The sequence below is a fragment of the Rattus norvegicus genome, chromosome 4 (genome assembly GCF_021556685.1).
Source record: "Rattus norvegicus strain SHRSP/BbbUtx chromosome 4, alternate assembly SHRSP_T2T, whole genome shotgun sequence".
Taxonomy (NCBI): Eukaryota; Metazoa; Chordata; class Mammalia; order Rodentia; family Muridae; genus Rattus; species Rattus norvegicus.
Window position 1 is genome coordinate 121,525,372 of NC_141537.1, and position 6,664 is coordinate 121,532,035.

Sequence of the window (6,664 nt, forward strand, 5' to 3'; positions counted from 1 at the left end):
ACTTCACTAACCTGGACTTAAGCCTGATGCTGATCCGCTGTCAGAACTGCCTAGATCCTCTATTTGGTTCTGACCCCGCCCTTAACACCTCTCGCCCCGCCCTAATCCTCCAGAGCACGTCTTAGCTTGGACCTCGCCTAAGGCACTGCATCCAAGACGGAAATCCACCCGCACCTTTTCAGAGCCCTCGAGCTAACTCCTCCCTAACGCCTCTCAGCTCAGCTCTCCGTCCCTTCTCAACTCCGCCTCAGTCTGCTGCGCCCCATAGCAAGATGTGGCCCCTATTAGGTCAACAACTCTTTATTGCCAGTTCAACATTCCCTAACCTCCAGCCCTCCTCAACGGTGCCCACGTCCACCCCTCACTGGCCTGCCTCTGTCCCTCACCTGGCTCGAACCCAGTTAGAAGCAGGCAAGAGTCCTCGATAAGGTAGTTCTGGGATGAGGCAGAACCCCACCTCAATGTTCCCACTTCGGAGAATCGAAAGCCCTGGTGACACATAGCCAAGGCAACTTCCCTTAGGTGAAAAATGAAGACAAGAGGAAATGAAAATCCTTGAGGGTAGAATGGCCCAGAGTCCCATTTGGAAGAATGATAGGGCAGACAGACAGGAGTCCAGCCAAACCTGGGCTGGCTGGAAATTGGAGGTCAGGTACCAGCCAAACACCTGTACTTGAGAAGAGGCACAAGGAAACCCTGTGCCAACCAGCTCCTAAGTGTGGCCTGGGAAACCGGAGGTCAAAGAAGGGGGACCCAGTTATCGTAAGCAGTTTGAACTAGATCTAATAGGCCATCCCTAAAAATGAGAGAAAACTGAGAATATTGTAGCTTCTGTGGACAGCCCTTTAGGCCCTGCACAGTTGTTTGATTCAATCATTTTTAATAACAGCTGTTAAATCCATCCATGAACGAAAGACAAAATTCAAGACAAAACCCAAAACTTACCCAGTAGGGAAGGGGAAACTTAAAGAGACCAGAGAGAGCAAGTCCACTGACACCATGACCACAGGCCCTGTGACCAGCCTCACTGGCCAAGTAGATGAAAGGTGAAGGCTTGGAGAAAGGAGAAAAGTTGTATGTTCTGAAACAGTGGGAACTCCATGGCCATGAGAAATGCCCAGCAGGTGCAGCCAGGACCCCTAGAGTGCTGTGCAGAGGAATTCCAAGAGCCATCATGCTTTGCACACTTGTGGTAATGGAGAACTGCAACCTCAAGAAAACGCTTCCATCCCAAGATGAGCACTGAATCATAGTGGTTTCCTCCCTGAAGCTGACATGGGGTGGGAAATACCCCTCAGCCAGGCCTAGCTCACAGGAAGGGAAAAAGCCAGGAGAGGCTTGGGAAAGCAGGAAGGGTAGTTAGTCATGACTCGATGGCCTCTACTCTGCCCTGGGCTGGAATTGGTGTAGGAAGGAAGGTATTTTGGTTTGGATGTGTGTTTTGTCAGCAAAAGCCAATCCACCACTTTCATTTATGGAGTGCTAAGACATTTTAAAATTAGGCTGTGAAACTAGGTGTGGTAGTAAACACCTGTAATCCCAGCAATTGGGAGACTGAGGCAGGAGGGTTGCCTTCAGTTCAAGGACAATTTGGTCTATATAGTAGCAGGCTGGTCAGGGATATACAGAAGACATTAACTCAGAAAACAAAAACAGTGTACCCATGGTGAGGGCTGCGTAACTCAGAAAATGTATTAAAGCCATTAAAATGGGAGCCGACACCCACCTGTAATGAGATCCGATGTCCTTTCTGGGATGTCTGAAGATAGCTACAGTGTACTCATATAATAGATCTTTAAAAAGGAATGGGAGCTGAGGAGATGGCTCAGTGGATAAAATGCTCGCTGTGAAGGCATGAGGGCCCAAGTTCAGATTTCCAGCAGCTGTGTAACGTGTCTGGTATGGAGGTGTACACCTGTAGCCACAGGCAGAGAAAACACAGATGCATCCTAGAGGCATGGTGGCCAGCCAGCCTAGCCAGGCAAGCTCCAAGCTCAAATGAGACCTTGTCTTAAAAAAGAAGACAGAAAACGAGGAAGGTAGAGGACACTCAGCATCAACTCTGGCCTGTGTGTGAGTGTAAGCACAAGCACCTCCCAACACACACACACACACACACACACACACACACACACACACACACACACACACAGAGTAAGATGTATACTTTCAAAGAGCATTTTCTATGCTGTGTAAATCACACCTTGACAAATCTGCAAGTCCTTTCTTTTGGTAGTGTATTTTTTTTAAAAACAGCGGGTGTTTTTTAAATGTATTATGCTTGTTTGAGATAGGGCAGTTTAAGAATATGTATTCAATAAACTACTTTTCCTATAGAAATACTCTTATTTTGATAGCAAATTTTAAAATAATACAAGTCTCAAATTTAAGCAAGCCAAAGATTTAACATTTTTAAAAAGATTTTGGGGGTTGGGGATTTAGCTTAGTGGTAGAGCGCTTGCCTAGGAAGCGCAAGGCCCTGGGTTCGGTCCCCAGCTCCGAAAAAAAGAACCAAAAAAAAAAAAAAAAAGATTGTTTTTTATTCATGTGTATGTCTAGATGCCACATGTGTACAGGTACCTGCAGAGACCAGAAGAGGGCACTGGATACCATGGAGTTGGAATCGTAAGTGCGTGTGAACTGAGAACCAAACTCCTGACCTCTGGAAGAGTAGCAAGTGAGCTTAACTACTAAACCATTAAGCTATATCTCAAGCCCCGGGCCACCCCCCTCCTCCTTTTTTAAGATTTATTTATTTAGCTGGGCGGTAGTGCTTTAATCCCAGCACTTGAGAGGCAGGAGCAGCGAATCTCTAAGTTCAAGTCCAGCCTGGTCTACAGAGCAAGTTCCAGAACAGCCTGAGCTACACAGATAATGTGTCTGGGGGTTGGGGGTGCAGAGTAAAAAATGTAATAATTTATAAGGGCAGATGAGATGGCTCACCCTTATAAGCCCCCAATAAAAACAGGAATGGAAAAAGCAATACAAAGATGACCATATACCAACCATGACCCCCCTGTGTCCTTAATATAGAATGGTTGCTGCAAAATATTAGAGAAATAAATGCAAAATTAAAGCAGAGGCCCTGGAGCAGCGGGGACCTTGGTGACCTAGGGTGCGGCTGGCCAAGGCATGCAGTATCCCTTAGGGCAGGTTTCAGCTCACCCAGTAGCCACACAAAGGGCAGGCATCTGACTCTCTCCCCCTTCCCAAATACCCAAAAGCCATAAACACAGGCCAAATTCATCCCTTCCCATGATGTCTCTGATGGTGGTCTTAACCTGCATGCAGGCTTAGTCTCAAAATATTCAAGCCATCTGCCTCTCGGCTCGACCCCTCCACCCTCCGTCAGTGCTATGTAGGATCCCATTTTTACTGCTTTCCCCCAGACAGGCCCAGCCTCAACTTCTGGCCTATCCTACAGGCTCCCACTTCTTTTTTTTTTTTTTTTGGTTCTTTTTTTTTCGGAGCTGGGGACTGAACCCAGGGCCTTGCGCTTCCTAGGTAAGCGCTCTACCACTGAGCTAAATCCCCAGCCCCCAGGCTCCCACTTCTTACCAAGTCTGCCTACCATAGGAGATCTCACTCTGGCATACCCGTTCACAGGACTTCAAGAGACATTTTAGACCCCCAGGAATGTGCAAATAGTCAAGACACAATTCTCCAGCATCATCTGCCCCCCCCCCCCCCCCGTCCCTCAAGTCCTCAACACGCCTGCCAGAAGGACCTGTGGGTAGCACCATCCCACTCACTTTACTGAAAAGGAAACTCAGTTCAAACACTTCAGTGATTTGCCTCTAGGGTCACAGGATGCTCTGAGAGAAAAGTGTCCAGTGCAAAACACAGGCCTGAGTTGGAGGGAAGAAATGGAGTCAGCCTGACACTGTCCACCGAGGAACCTATTGCTCCTGAGTCAAGTCGGCCTAGGATGGGACCAGGACTGCATGTCCCTGGCAGCTTAATGTATACGTGAGAAACCCTCACCTCTTCAGCCTCTTCAGCCTGAGGAAACAAGAACAGGCTGCTGCCATTTATCCAACCTTTGACCCAGTGTTCTAGGTTAAGGGCAGGCACAGGCAGGCAAAGTTTCCATCCACTCCATCCACTCAGGGTGGCAACGTGGAGTGAGGGGCTCTCTTAGCTATGGTTTCTGTTGCTGCGATGAAATACCATGACCAAAGACAAGTTAGGGAGGAAAGTTTCTTTGGCTTATATTTCCAAATGGTAGTCCATCATTGGAGGAAGTCCAGACAGGAGCTCAAACAGGGCAGGAACCTGGAGGCAGGAGCTAATGCAGAGGCCATGGAGGAGTGCTGCTCTCTGGCTCGCTTCCCCTGGTTTGCTCGGCCTGCATTTTTTTTCTTTCTTTCTTTGCTTTGCTTTCTTTCTTCGCTTTCTTCATTTCTCTCTTCTTTCTTCCTCTCATCCTCTCTCTCTCTCTCTCTCTCTCTCTCTCTCTCTCTCTCTCTCTCCCTTTCTTTCTGATTTTTCAAGATAAGAACTTCTCTGTGTAATCCTGGCTGTCTAGAACCCACTGTAGACCAGGCTGGACTCAAACTCAAAGATCTGCCTGCCTCTGCCTCCTGAATGCTGGACTTAAACATGCGCACCACCACCACCTGGCTCAGCCTGCTGCTTTCTTATAGAACCCAGGACCACCAGCCCAGGGGTGGCCCCATCCATAGTGAACTGGGCCCTCCTATATCAATCACAAAGAAAATGCCTACTGCCTGCAGCCTGATCTTATGGAAGCGTTTTCTCAATTGAGGCTCCCTTCTCTCTGCCGACTTTTGTTTTGTGTCAAATTGACATAAAACCAGTGATGGGAGGAGGGCAGTTGGAGTCTTGGCTAAGGTGGGAGGCACTCGTCCTGAAGAAAAATAGGAGATACTGTGTTTGAGATTCACAGGAGGATTAGGCTAAAGACAGGAGTAGATGAAAAGTCAGTGTGGTGGTTTGAATAGGTGTGTCCCCCATAGGCTCATATGTTTGAATGCTTACCATAAGGAGTGGCACTATTTGGAGGTATGGCCTTGTTGGAGGAAGTGTGTCAGTGTGGGGGTGGGCTTTGAGGCCTCCTTAGTTCAAGCTAGGCCAGTGTTATAGCCTCTGGCTGCTTGCTTCTGAGGGAGATGTAAAACTCTTGGCTCCTCCAGCACCATGTCTGCCTGCATGATGTCCACGATGCTTCCCATGATGACAATGGACTAAGCCCCTGACCCTGTAAGCCAGTCCTAACTAAGTGTTGTGCTTTATAAGAGTTGCCTTGGTCATGGTGTCTATTCACAGCAATAAAACCAAAAAAGACAGTCATCTTTTCAGAACTGGCAAACAGAGTTAGAGCATACATGCACATTAAAATAGACTTTGTTGAACAATGTTTACCAAGGCTGGTTCTGCCCCCTTAAGCAGAGTCAGGCCAAGAGGACCACGCCTACATCAATAGTTACACCAGCCCAGATGGCTTCCCACTGTTCCCAAGCCTGGGTAGGAGCCATGGACAGACCTGCCCTCAGTACTCAGGCACTGCTGGGGCCCCTACCAAGGACACCAGTGGCAGGCCATTCACCTCTCTATCCTGAGCCTGGTTCCATAAATGTGACATCTAACTGGTCTACCCTGCACTCAGGACATACCAAGACTTCGCAGCGGAGAGCTTAATACCCTGAAGGTCCTGAAAGCCCTCAGTTTTCCAATAAGCCTGGCTACCCCAGGGTCTTCTAAAGGCTCAGACATATACTAGTCTGTCCCCAGGATTTTCTGATGCCTATGGCCATGCCACAGGACTGCTAAGACCACAGGGCAAACACCAAGTATCAGGTGCTGGAATTTGAAATACAGAAATCAAGGCAGAGGCCCATCAAGGATATGCTCCAAGCTCCAAGTTCTTTCCTAAGCCCAACTCAAAACCAGGTCCTGGCTGGTGCTAGGCCCTGCTCTCCTGCCTCTGAGGGCTGCCAAAGCTCTACACTGGACCTGCCTTCTCCCTGTACACAGCAGTCCTGGCTCAGGAGTCTGCCAGTCCTCCCCTCAGGGAGGAGCCAAGAGAAGTTTCCTACTAACTAGGTCTCACCTCCTTTACTCAGAACCTTCTAGTTTCTCATGAACAAAGCTTCTTTCAGAGTCACCCAGCACAGTCCCTCTTTGGCTGACTCCAACATGGCCACTTACAGCAATATAGCTAGCTCTCCCATCCTCCATGATGTTGCTCCCCAGCCTCTGAGAAGCCCACATCCTTACCACGGGGTGAGCTGCTCCACCCATGTCCCCTCGACTTGGGTTAGTCCCTGTGCCAAGGGAGAGCCACTTACCACGCCTCTGGCCTCCCAGATGCTGTCGCCGTCCTCAGAAAAGGAGGCTTAGAGGCCTTGCAGGGGGTTCCTGATAGGTAGCAGAGACTCAGCTCAAAGAGGAGCTTTGGATTCAGTCACTGAGTATCTACCATGCGCACCCATGAAGGACAGCACACAGCCATCCTCAGCTGGGAACATAAGCTGGTGGTATGTGCATGCCGGGTGCAGCCTTGGGATCTGTACATTCCTGGTTATCACCAACCACTCTGTACCTTCCTCCCTCTCCACCCCCACACTGTTCAGTGCCTTCATTACTGATATCAAGTCACCACAGTCTAGATAGGCCACAGAACAAGCTCCAGGCACAGATG